Source organism: Macaca mulatta, chromosome 4 (genome assembly GCF_049350105.2).
Source record: "Macaca mulatta isolate MMU2019108-1 chromosome 4, T2T-MMU8v2.0, whole genome shotgun sequence".
NCBI classification, from domain to species: domain Eukaryota; kingdom Metazoa; phylum Chordata; class Mammalia; order Primates; family Cercopithecidae; genus Macaca; species Macaca mulatta.
The window spans coordinates 144,329,700-144,343,285 of record NC_133409.1 but is presented as its reverse complement, the minus strand read 5'-3'; the positions used below and the strand labels follow the sequence as shown (position 1 = coordinate 144,343,285).

The window sequence follows — 13,586 nt, the reverse complement described above, 5'->3', positions numbered from 1 at the left end:
ATAAAAAATACTCTTCAAGGGAAGGCTGATTATGGTAGTCTTTATTTTTATTTAGTTATGTTTTTTGTTTTTTTGAGGCGGATTCTTGCCCTGTTGCCCAGGCTGGAGTGCAGTGGTGCAATCTATGCTTATTGCAGCCTCCACCTCCCGGGTTCAAGCGATTCTCCTGCCTCAGTCTCCGGAGTAGCTGGGACCACAGGTGCACGCCACCATGCCTGGCTAATTTTTTATTTAATCTTTTTGTATTTTTAGTAGAGATGGGTTTTCCCTATGTTGGCCAGCCTGATCTCGAACTCCCGGCTTCCAGTGATCCGCCTGCGTCGGCCTCCCAAAGTGTTGGGATTACAGGCATGAGCCACTGTGCCCAGCCTATGATAGTCTTTAAATTAAAGACCTAGGTGGGTGGCTGGCATGACTCTCAGTCATTATTAATGCCAGAGATCTAGATTTGATGGTCTGTTCTGTCTTTCTGCTTAGGCCAGCAGGAGGTAGGATTGCTGCTGGAGGGGAGGCTGTTAGCTCTGGGGCAGGCTAAATCTTTAATCTCTCCACAGGTTCCTCTTTCACTAATTAGAAAAGAAAACAGCTGGGCTGCAGGGGCTTTTCTGTTTTCAGATCTCCTTAGCCAAAAAGTACATGCTATATAGGGTTTTTGAATATAACAATAGAGCACTAAAAATAAGAATTTTTAGTCTTTGGGGCCTTCATAGAGATTTTTGTTCCTTGCTCCTTAGGGTTTGAAAGAAAAGTTCAGTGTTGAGAGCTGGACTTCAGGGATAGGGGTAGGCAAGAGTGGAGTTGAATGCTGTTTGTATTTAGAATTTCAACGTTTGTAGTTAAAAAAAATCGTTCCTTTGGATGCTAGTATACGGTAAGAAGTACAATGAATTCAAAAACATCTATGTATAATCACATGAAGACTATAAGTCAGTGGTGCAGAGCTCAGCATGTCGTCTGTGTCATGACAATTTTGTTCTTTTCACTTCTTAATAGCCAATTTAATTTTGCAGCAGAATGTGTTCAATGTTGAATTTTCCAGGTTCTCTATGTCTCGTACAAAGATCGCTCTGATATTAGGGTTCTTTTCAGTGGTCCAGTTGGGTGGCCATGTTGCTGGAGTGGGAGTGGGGTGGGATTTAACTGTAGGCCTTGTGTTAGTAAAAGTATTACTCTTTGTTTGTTTGCCATGTAGGCAGTCCAGCCTCCCCTGAAATAGAAATGACTAGTAATGATTTGTTTCTTGTCAGTATGAGTTGGACCACATGAAGCCCCTCCCCATAGGCTTTTCAGATTCTGTTTATTTTGGGGGCAGTAGTCAAATCAGAAGCATGATATAGTCTCCCTGCCCCCCCCCCCCCATTCTCTTCCTCCTTCCTTTGCCCAAGGATAGGATACTTGTTAAGGTTAGGGCTCCCAGGCCTAGGGTCCCTTTGATGCTTGAAAAGATTGCTTGGCAAGGTATGTTTTTCTGGATTAGTCCTAGGGTTTAGTCCCTGCTACACACACTGCTGCTATACTTCCCCCTTGGAGAAGGAAACGAATGTAATTCCCATATAATTGAGAAATGCCAACCTCAGTGGTCTGTGCCCCTCCCAACCCCCGCCACCCCCATTTGTTTGGCTTGGAGTGTTTGTGCCCCCCACCCTTCCACCCTTTTGGATATTAGAGATGTGGGCCATGGCCGGACTAGGTTAGCCCACTACCTGGTCTGGGCTGCATAGAAAGATAATGAACAGGGAGTAGCTGGCCACTTCTTTTTGGCATTTCTTAACAGAAATCCTCTTTGTCTCTATGTCTGTTCACTGTGGTACTTTGGAATTTCTTTGTGTTTATCCCATAAACATTTTCTCTTGCTCAGGACATTCCAGTGGTTGCTTAATGCTTCTCTAGTACCATCCAGTATATGGTACTAGAGAACCATATATTTAAAACATGTAGCCTGGGTGCAGTGTCTCATGCCTATAATCCCAGCACTTTGAGAGGCCAAGGCAGGAGAATAAATTGAGGCCAGAAGTTCAAGACCAGCCTGGGCAACATAGTGAGACCCCATCTCTACAAAAAAATTAAAAAAATAATTAGCTGGGTGTAGAGTTGTACACCTGTAGTCCTAGCCACTTGGGAGGCTACAGTGGAAAGATCCCTTGAGCCCAGGAGTTTGTGGTTGCAGTAAACTATGATCACACTACTGTACTACAGCCTGGGTGACAGAGTGAGACTCTCTTTGAACAAAAACACAAGCAAAACTAAAACATTTTACAGTCCTGGTTAATACAGTCAATAACATGAGTCACGTGCTTGTACAAAGCACATCCAGAGAGTAAGTTTAGTATTCTAAGATAGTTTTATCTTTTTATACCAGCAGTATTATTTGTCACAGTAAAGAGAATTAATATTGGATGGCCCCCACCCCCCACCCTTTGCTGTTGAACGTGTAGAAAGTACCCAGACTACAAATGAGTTTTGTTTGCAGATATTTTTAAATAGCGAAGACTTTAGAAATCTACTCCATATCGGCTGGGCTCGGTGGCTCATGCCTGTACTCCCAGAACTCTGGGAGGCTGAGGCGGGCGAATCACAAGGTCAGGAGATTGAGACCATCCTGGCTAACATGGTGAAACCCCGTCTCTACTGAAAAAGTACAAAAAATTAGCTGGGTGTGGTGGCGGGCGCCTGTAGTCCCAGCTGCTTGGGAGGCTGAGGCAAGAGAATGGTGTGAACCCAGGAGGCGGAGCTTGCAGTGAACCAAGATCACGCCCTTGCACTCCAGCCTGAGCAACAGTGCAAGACTCCGTCTCCAAAAAAAAAAAAAAAAAAAAAAAATCTACCCTGTATCTAACTGATGCATACCTTTTCTTTTCTTTTTTTTAGACGAAGTCTTGCTCTGTTGCCCAGGCTGGAGTGCAGTGGCACAATCTCGGCTCACTGCAACCTCTGCCTCCTGGGTTCAAGCCATTCTCTGCCTCAGCCTCCTGAGTAGCTGGGATTACAGGTGCCTGCCAGCATGCCTGGATAATTTTTGTATTTTTAGTAGAGATGGGGTTTCACCATCTTGGTCAGGCTGGTCTTGAACTCCTGACCTCATGATCCACCTGCCTCGGCCTCCCAAAGTGCTGGGATTACAGGAGTGAGCCGCCTCACCCAGCCTGATGTATACCTTTTCATTATCTATTTCCCTTTCTCCCATCCACCCAACTAGTTCATTATGTATGTTCAGGAGATTCGCCAGGCCTGGGAACCTTTAGCCAGAGTTTCTCAAGATTATAGTCATCCTTGGTGGAGAAAATTTGGATGACCGAGAGCTTTACCAGGGCCCTAGAGCTCCTGTGTAGAGAAAGATATCTAGAATTCTGATGTATGTGTGGCTTTTGTAATACAGATTGATTTTTAACTTGATCACATGTAAGTGGGAGATTGGAATGGTTATGATATTGTTAGAGACTAATCAGGGCTTTACAAGTGATTGAAAATGAAATATACCTTGATTCAGGAAAGTGAGAATTAAGAATTACATCAGGGTGGCTGGACGCAGTGGCTTACGCCTGTAATCCCAGCACTTTGGGAGGCCGAGGTGGGCGGACCACCTGAGGTTGAGAATTTGAGCCCAGCCTGTACAACATGGAGAAACCTTGTCTTTACTAAAAAATACAGAATTAGCCAGGCGTGGTGGCGCATGCCTGTAATCCCAGCTACTTGGGAGGCTGAGGCAGCAGAATCGCTTGAACCTGGGAGGCAGAGGTTGCGGTGAGCCGAGATCCCACCATTGCACTCCAGCCTGGGCAAAAAGAGCGAAACTCCATCTCAAAAAACAAAAACAAAAAACAAAAACGAATTGCATCAGGTAAGGTTGCATGTCTTTTGAGAGATTGTTAGGCTGTAATTCCAATGTGGCTTCAAGCTCCAAACCAAAATACCAGTGAAATACTCTAGACCAAAAGACCAAATGAAAATCGTTTGTCATTTATCTGCTACTCTAAATATCAAGTGGGAAGTGGGAGGGCAAGATTACCAACAAGCACATTGGATTGTAAAGTCATTTCAGGTATGCAGTGATGTCACTCAGAACACTTTTCTGAGAGATGTGAATGAAGAAGAAAAATTATCAGTGGATTCCTCAAGTTGCTGTTACATAGAGAACATTTATCATACTTCAGTCACTCCAGCCCTTGACACATAGGACTAGTTTCCAAATCCACATGTGAATTTTTGGGATGGAATTTTGAATTCATCTATATTTTCCCTCCACCTTCAAATTCCATTTCTGAGATGAGTAAATCTATCAAGGCTCTTATAATGGACATCCACATGATTGTTTTCAGAAATCTAGCCTCTTTCTTCCAACAGACCATCATTGCTTAGAATGTCTGGGGGCCTCTTGAATCTGTACTCAGGGACTGAAGAACATCTCTGGTGGTCAATCATCTTTTGGAGCTTGTGTATGTCTTTGGGTAGGAGAAATGATTAACATGTTTTTTTAGAGACAAGATTGGGAAAAAAGGGGTGGGTAATTGTCAGCTTGAAGGATACTAAAGGTCTTCACTGAGGTGACTGTACAGAGCAATGAAAAGAATATTTCCAGAGATTTGGAGTCATAAGAATTGTATGACCTTGGTTTCCTCATCCCTAAAATCAAAAGCATATCTACTTTATAGGATTGGTATAAGAGATAAGAGACTCAGTGCCTGGTTTGTAGTTTACCTTCACATATATTAATTCCCTTTTATGGTTTATAAATGTAGATCTGGGCTAGGCGTGGTGGCTCACGTCTGTAACCCCAGCACTTTGGGAGGCTGAGGCGGGCAGATTACCTGAGGTCAGGAGTTCGAGACCAGCCTGGCCAACATGGTGAAACCCCGTCTCTACTAAAAATACAAAAATTAGCTGGGTGTGTTAGCATACGCCTGTAATCCCAGCTACTTGGGAGGCTGAGGCAGGAGAATTGCTTGAGCCTGGGAGGCAGAGTTTGCAGTGAGCTGAGATCGTGCCATTGCACTCCAGCCTGGCTGACAGAGCAAGACTCTGTCTCAAAATAAATAAGTAAAAATAAATGTAGATCTGAAGACAGTTCTGAAGAATTTCAACCTTATTTGAGTAATGGCGTTGATGTCCAGAATAATTTCCTTGAGATTACTGCTTTAAAAGACAGCACTTAATTGGGCATGCAGTTTGTTTGGGTGGGCAGAGGGGTGGAAAAAGTCAGTATACTTCTTCAACTCCTAGGCTCAAGTGATCCTCCTGCCTCAGCCTCCCAAAGTACTGGGATTACAGGTGTGAGCCCAGCCAGAAGTCAGTATACTTCTGAGCAGAAGCAACTGAACAACTGTTTTAAGTTTGAAGAGGCCAGGCGCAGTGGCTTAATGTCAGTAATCCCAACACTTTGGGAGGCTGAGGTGGGTGGATCACTTGAGGTCAGGAGTTCGAGACCAACCTGGCCAAAATGGTGAAACCCCATCTCTACTAAAAATACAAGAATCAACTGGGCATGGAGGCAGGTGCCCGTAGTCCTGGCTATTCAGGAGACTGCGGCAGGAGAATTGCTTTAACCAAGGAGGCGGAGGTTGCAGTGAGCCGAAATTGTGCCACCGCACTCCAGCCTAGGTGATAGAGCGAGACTCTGTCTCAGAAAAAAAAGAGTTGGAAGAATATGTTTTTATTCAACCTTGATTGATTACTACAACCAAACTTAATGGCAAGCAAACCAATGGTAAGTTTAAATTCAGTAATGTGATCTTAGATAAATCACTTGTGCATCTCTGGGCCTCAGTTTTTTGTGTGTACAATTAGGAATTTAGATATGATTTGTTAGAACATAAGCCTAGTTGGTTTGAAAGGCTGAATCTTAAAATAGCACAAGTTGTTTGGGTAGGAAGTAGTGATTTCTAATCACAGGAGATTTTCTATAGTCGTATAATGGAAAGGACCCTTGATTCCACATTGATCTCTTCAGCACTCTTGCTCAGTAAAGCTATTACCTTTTAAAGCTTAAGAAGGTACTAAGGTACATGTGCATGAGTATCCATGCATATGCTACAAGTGAGAATTCCATGTTTTGGATTTTGTAATTAAGAAGCTATTAATTGTCTGGACGTAGTGATTCATGCCTGTAATCCTGGTACTTTGGGAGGCCAAGGTGGGTGGATCACTTGAGGCCAGGGATTCAAGACTAGGTTGGCCAACATGGCAAAACCCAGTCTCTACTAAAAAAACAAAAAAAAACACCCCAGATTAGCCAGATGTGGTAGCACACGCCTGTAATCACAGCTACTCAGGAGGCTGAGGCATGCGAATTGCTTGACCTTGGGAGATAGAGGCTGCAGTGAGCTGACATCACATACACTGCACCCCAGCCTGGGTGACAGAGTGAGAGACCCTGTCTCAAAAAAAGAACCAAAAACTGTTAGTTGTATATTGTTGTATATCATGCTCCTATTCCTTAATCTGGTAACGTATTATCAATCTGAAAATTATCAAGCATAAAAAATGTTTTAATGAAGTAAGAAGTGTTGTGATATAATGAATAAAAGCCCCTTTGGCTTTTCTTTTGAATGTCATTCTAGGTATAAATTTTGCTCTTGGATTTGAAAGCAGTGAAATTACAGAGAAATGGAAGTAATTCTCTTGTAGAAACACATCAGAGTTACTTCTCAGTTTAAAAGAAATGCATTTATTGTTCTTGGCATATGTAAGAATGTGTATTAAATATGTAATAATCTTGACTTTCTTTTTAAAAATGAAAATCATTAGTACTTTGTACCAACTAAAGCATTTGCTTTATATCAAAATTGTTAAAATAAATATATTTGAAACAAGTTAGGTAACCTTAATGTATGTTATGAGGAAAGTCATAATCAAATCAGAACTTATGATGTTGGGAATTAACTTGTGATAAAAAGAAAAAAATCCACCTTGAATTGTATTCCCTGATGGGAAGAATCTTATCTAGGCTAAGACCGATACAAATATAAAATTGTATTTTAGTTTTGCTTCTATTTAGATCGGGAAACTTTGGTTTGGTGCTAGATGCAACTGTCGTAAATATACCATATATGCATCTTATCTGTTAAATGATTATTTTATGTAGTGGTAAGCATTTAACCAACAAGAGTTAATCTAATTAAGCTGTGAAGATGTTTGTTAACTACCATATATGTAATTTCTGGAGAAGTTCTCTTAGCCCCTGATTGTAGAAGGAGGAATACGGTTTATTCTTTGAGAAATTAACATATAGCCTTTTGGAAAACAAATGGCCTTGGCAAACACATTTACAAAGTCATGCTGTCTCAAGTGCAGTTGGGCTTTTCATTGTGTTGAGATTTTGACTTGTATGTTCTCATCTATCTGTCATTTTTGACTATACTAAGAAGGTATTTGTAGGCTCTTCTTCCTGAGCATTTTCTTCATTTACTAAGTAGAAAAAAAGAGAACAACTGTAAGGGGAACTGTAAGCTAAGGATTTTTTTCTTAATTGTGTTACATCTTTCTGGTAAGTACCTACGTCTACAGCTATAAATTTTTTTGTATGTATGTTACGGCTTCTCTGTATTAGAGTATGGTTAAAATTTTTGCAGGTTTGATTAGAAAAGTAAGTTTCAATGTATGAGTAAAAAGTTTCTCATTGTGCATCATTTGAATGTCATTAAAACCAGACTTGCAAGTTTCAATGTCACGTAGCTCAGTCTTTGATACTGTAATAGATGAGCTTGACTTAGCTCTGAAGTAGTTTAATGAAGTCAGATAATATTCTAAAGAGAATTAACATCTGAAATGTAGTTGCATAATGATGGCATTATCAGTAGGAATACATAATGGTTCAATCATTTATGCTTTATTCTTTTAGAGCTTAATTTTTTCACGTAATTTGGAGTGTATATGCAATCCAAATTATGTGAAATTGTATATGCGTTGGATTGTATATCCCTTTTCTTTTTTCCCACAGTGCTCTGGGATCCTTGTGATTAGACAGGAAACCAAAATCCCATTTTCCAGATCACGTTAGTTTATATTTTTGTTTAATTTCCCTGAATGTGTTTTACTGTTTGCAGAAAAGTTACCCTTAAAATGGGTGAGGATATAAGAAGACTTGTATAGATTTCTTTCTCTTTGATGTTGCTGAGACTTTGGATTTTTTGGCTGCAAGAGACTTACTACCCAACTGAAAGTGGCCTAAAAAATGCTATTTCTACTGTATGGTAATTGACCTTTTTAAAAAAAATTAAGGGCAAACTTATATTTTGTAAATACAATAAAAATGCTGCAGCAATATAAAATACTATAAAGTTTCTAAATGTTTGCTCTCTGTTCCTGTATTTATCCCACTGTGGACTGGAAGCAAACCTTTTTTGCAGGCTAGCAGTAGTCTATGGGCCATCTTTTGAGTAACACAAACATAAACTACACAATTATTATTTCACTTAACAAGAAGTCTGGATTTGGTGGTTCCAGGTTGGGTTCAGCAGCTCTGCAATTTGCTTATCTTTCTCCATCATGTGGTTAAAAAATGACCACAACACCTCTGAGCATGCCCTTCTCAAATGAGGACATCCAAAGCCAGAAGGAAGAAGGAGGAAAAAAGGGAGCTTTCCTTTTTTTCTCTTTTCTATATTAATGAGGAACAAAACTTTCCCCAGTGACTCATCTGCCACTTTGCCAACTTCCGACTCCCAGAAAACTTCCCTTTACATGTTATTTGCCAGATCTGGGTCACATAGCCACATCTACATCAGTTGTGTGCCAAAAGGAATAATGGATTGCTATATTGGCTTACACCAATTTTGATTCCTCCCTTGGCACTGTGTCTGGGGCCACCGGAAGAAAATGGGGATTTTATTAGTGAGGAGGATAGAGTAATAGCTAGGTATGTTACCAAGTATTAACTGCCACAATGACAAGAGAGGTCAGAGTGTCTTACCCATTGAATTTAATAACTTGTTTATTTGTGTTATAGTTAAGAAAGGCATACAAAGTTGATAGGAAAATAGTAAATGCATTAGCCTGTGAGACCCAGTGTCCTTGATACTGAACTATGACTCCTATTGGTGAGTCTGGAATGTGCCATTGGGCATTGCTGTACTTGGCTACTAGCTAGAGTATCTGATTTGAGCCATGGTTTAATAGCTGCCAGGCACTTTGAAACAATAGAACATTATTATTGTTACTGATATAATCTTTATTGTGTAATGTATATTATTAGGACTTTCAAATGTGTTTCATTTTTAGAAGCTACATAATATATATTTTAAGCAACGATTTATTGTTTCTGATTATTTTTGCAAGTGTGTTAGAAAAGTAAAATAATTTGGCATGTTAAGACATGTTCCATCCATCATCTTCAGGGTACTTCTCATGACATTGCATTTGAGCAACTAGGCTTTGTATTTTGTTACTGCTTGCATTTAGCACTCAATTCTTACTTTTAGATAGGAAGAAAAAACAGGTATTTTAAAAAAGGACATGTAGCTGCTCGTAACAGCATGAGTCCTATGGTTCCTTCTCTGTTCATATCCTAGCTGACAACACATACAAGCATTGCTTTGCTGGAATATTCTGAAATTAACAATTTTGAATGATAAGTTTATACATGTATGCTTATAAATCCTTTCCCAGTTAACAGTTTGTCTAATTTTGTGTTTTTAAGTAAATAGCACTTCAGTTTCAGTCCCTATTGTGTTGACTATTATCAGATTTGAGATGCTTACGTGAGTGATCCCCGATTGCTGGTATTTGGACATTTGGATCTCAATAGAGAGATTGCTGGTTGAATGGAAAGTCTGTGAACCTGAGAGCCAGAAGCCCTCAGCTCTCTTGTTCTGACACTGTTGCTATCTGAATGGCTGCGAAGAAGCCCTTTATTTCTTTGAGATGTGGTTGCCTTTTCTGTAACACCTGATCTGTATTGTTCTACCTCACTGGGTTGTGCAGATAAAGTTAATACTCTAAACAATTTCACAAATATATAGTGGATATTATTAATAGTAAGTTTTATGGAGTAAACATATTAAAAAGTACTCAAAGTATCTGAAGTATGGCCAAACTAACACTATTGGATTAGTTATAATTGTTGCTAATTCACAAAACCACATTGCTTTATCAGTTTATTTCAGGATAAGCACACAGTCCTGGTATTGCAGAGTTCTTGATAGAGATTTGAATATCAACATATAGAACAGCAGTAGTTATTCTAAATTCAGTTTTTATTTTGAAACAGTTTAAACTATCTTGACAATTCATCCTAGTTTTCAGTATGTTTAAAGTGACTTCAGCCAAATGGCAGAGCAGGCAGCTCCAAACACACTAATCTCTTTACAGAAACATCGGAAGATGAGCAGAAACTGTTAGAATCAACTTTATCAAAACTCTGGAAAATAGTCAAAGTGTTATAGTAACTAAATGTTTTCATCACCACACACTCACAACAACCCTGTATGTTTTAGCTATCACTTCTCTATCCCCCAAACCCAGAGTCCTCATATCCACTTGCTGTCTAAAATTTCCTTCTTTGGGACATTTCATATAAATGGAATCATACAATATGTGGTCTTTTGTGCCTTGCTTCTTTAACTTAGTATAATGTTTTCTAGGTTCATCTGTGTTGTAACCTGCATCATATCAGTGCTGCTCTCCATTTGATGGCTCAACATAATTCCATTATATGGTTGTTACCATTTTTTGTTTAGTCATTCATTGGTTGATGGGCATTTTGGTTGTTTCAACATAGAGCACCAAAATACATGAAGCAAAACGTACAGAAATGGATAATTTGACAAATAGTTGGAGATTTCAGTGCCCCCCCCACTTTTAAGAGACAAAAATTAGCCGAGTGTGGCAGTGCATGCCATGCCTGTAATCCTAGCTACTTGGGAGGCTGAGGCAGGATAATCACTTGAATCTGGGAGGTGGAGGTTGCAGTGAGCCAAGATCACACCACTTCTGCACTCCAGCCTGGGCTAAATTAAGTAAATAAATAATAGAACAACTAGACAGAAGATAAAGAGGGAAATAGAAGACTTGCATAATACTGTTTAAGCAGCTAGAGCTAATACATTTATAGCACATTTCACGTAACAACAAAGTATATACATTATTCTTTCTTGTTTTTGAGACCGAGTCTCGCTCTGTTGCTCAGGCTGGAGTGCAGTGGTGGATTTTGCTGGAGTGCAGTGGTGGATCTTGGCTCACTGCAACCTCTGCCTCCCAGATTCAAGTGATTCTCATGTCTCAGCCTCCCGAGTAGTTGGCATTATAGGTGCATGCTGCCATACACTGCTATTTTTTTGTATTTTAGCAGAGATGGGGTTTCACTGTGTTGCCCAGGCTAGTCTCCAACCCTTGACTGAGTTTAGGCAATCCACTCGCCTCGCCCTCCCAGAGTGCTGAGATTACAGGCGTGAGCCACTGTGCCTGGCCAAAGTATACATTATTCTTACAGGCACATGGGACAGTCTCCAGTATAGACAATGTAGTAGGCCATAAAATAAACCTTAATAAGTTTAAAAGGATAGAAATAATACACATCATTTTCTCTGACCATATGGGATGAAATTAGAAATCGGTAGTAGAAAGAAATTTGGGAAACTCAAATACGTGGAAATTACAACACACACTTAAACAACTAACTGGTCAAAGAAATCAGAAAATGCTTTCAGATGAATTCAAATGAAGACATAGCATATCAAAATGTATAGGATGAGCAGGGTGTGGTAGCACGTGCCTGTAGTCCCAGCTACTTGGGAAGCTGAGGTGGGAGGATCCCTTGAGCCCAGGAATTTGAGGCCAGCCTGGGCAAGCGATATAGTGAGTGAGATCCTCTTAAATTTTTTTTTTTAAAAAGTATTGGATGGAGCTTAGGTAGTACTTACAGATAAATTTACAGCTGTAAATGCTTATGTTAGAGGGAAGAAAGATCTCAAATCAATACCCTGTCTTTCTACCTTAAGACACTAGAAAAAGAAGAGCAAGCAAAACCTAAAGCAAACAGAAAGAACAAAAATAAAGACTAGAGCAGAAATTAATAGAGAATGGAAAAATAACAGTAAATCAACGAAATCAAAAGCTGGTTCTTAGGAAAGAGCAACAAAATTGACAAGCATTTATGTAGATTGAACAAGATACAAAGCGAGACTCAATTAACAGAATTAAAAATGAAAGAGGAGACACTACTATTGACCTTACAGAAATACAAAGAATGGTAAAAGAATACTAAGAACAAATTGTACACCAACAGATTAATTAGATAACTTAGATGAAATGCGTTAAGTTCTTAGACTCTAAACTTCTGAAACAGACAGAAGTACAAGAAAATTAGAATCGGCCCATAACAAGTGCAGAGATTGATTCAGTAATTAAAAAGCTACCCGTAAAGAAAAACTTAGCTCTAGATGGAATTCTGAGGAATTCTACCAAACATTTAAAGAATTGATACCAGTTCTACACACACACACACACACACACACACACACACACACACACACACACGTTTAGGAGTAAGCACTTCCCAACTTATGAGGCCGTTAATACCCAAATACCAAGACCAAAAGTATCATAACCACATTCCAATATCTGTTATGAATATGTATGCCAAAATCCTTAACAAAATGCTAGTAAACCAAATCAGTGAGGCATAAAAAGAATTGTTTCCCATGACTAAGTGGGATAATCTCGGGAATATAAGGTTGGTTTAACATCTGAAAATCAATTAATGTAATACATGAACAGAATGAAAAACAAATTATATCATCATTTCAATGGAGGCAGAAAAAGCATTTGATAAAACTCAACACTTTTTTGATAAAAGCATTCAACAAACTATGAATCGAATGGAACTTCCTCAATCTGATAAAAGACTTCTAGGTATTACTTTTTAACTGTGTTATTTTAGTGGTTACTTTTATCTTTCACTTATGACAGTCTGCCTTCAAGTGATACTATACAATTTCAGGACTGTTTTTTTTTTTTTTTGGAGGCTGAGTCTTGCTCTGTTGCCCAGGCTGGAGTGCAGTGGCACGATCTTTGCTCACTGCAACCTCCGCCTCCTGGGTTCTAGCGATTCTCCTGCCTCAGGCTCCTAAGTAGCTGGGATTGCAGGCACATGCCACAATGCCCAGCTGATTTTTGTATTTTTAGTAGAGACAGGGTTTCATCATGTTGGCCAGGCTGGTCTCAAACTCCTGACCTCAGGTGATCCACCTGCCTCGGCCTCCCAAAGTGCTGGGATTACAGGCGTGAGCCACCGCTCCCGGCCCAGGACCTTCTGTCTCTTCAACTTTGTGTTATTGTTGTCATGCACTTTCACTTCTCCATATGTTATAATACCATACTACACTGTTATTAATTTTGCTTTAAACATTTGTCTTAGGCTGGGCGCCGTGGCTGACACCTGTAATCCCAGCACTGGAGGCTGAGGTGAGTGGATCCCTTGAGTCCAGGAGTTCAAGAGCTGCCTGGGCAACATGGTGAAACCTCATCTCTACAAAAATACAGAAAATTAGCTGGGCATGGTGGCTGGTGCCTATAGTTTCAGCTACTCAGGAGGCTGAAGTGGGAGGATTGCTTGAGCCCAGGATGCAGAGGTTGCAGTGAGCTGAGATAGTACC

At 39.9% G+C, this 13,586-nt stretch overlaps 1 protein-coding gene and 2 long non-coding RNA genes across 7 annotated transcripts in view; all 3 read left to right on the top strand.

The window, feature by feature from the left end:
* The window catches only part of LOC144340373 (uncharacterized), a 52,207-nt gene extending 45,994 nt beyond the window's left edge, over positions 1-6,213 (top strand). Inside the window, exons 2-3 of the long non-coding RNA XR_013416439.1 lie at positions 3,552-5,171; positions 5,388-6,213. This is a non-coding gene — a long non-coding RNA (uncharacterized LOC144340373). The remainder of the gene's footprint in view (positions 1-3,551; positions 5,172-5,387) is intronic.
* ZFAND3 (zinc finger AN1-type containing 3) overlaps positions 1-13,586 on the top strand; it is a 335,788-nt gene that overhangs the window by 62,056 nt on the left and 260,146 nt on the right. The window contains exon 1 of one of the 5 annotated variants that reach the window (XM_078000055.1): positions 13,348-13,395. The exons of the other annotated variants lie outside the window; for them this stretch is intronic. The gene's annotated coding sequence lies outside the window, so the exon portion shown is untranslated. Of the gene's footprint in view, positions 1-13,347; positions 13,396-13,586 lie in introns of those variants that run through there. 5 annotated transcript variants of the gene reach the window in all.
* LOC144340379 (uncharacterized) lies at positions 9,071-12,170 on the top strand. The gene is made up of 2 exons (XR_013416445.1): positions 9,071-10,776; positions 11,216-12,170. It is a non-coding gene; the product is annotated as an uncharacterized LOC144340379 (long non-coding RNA).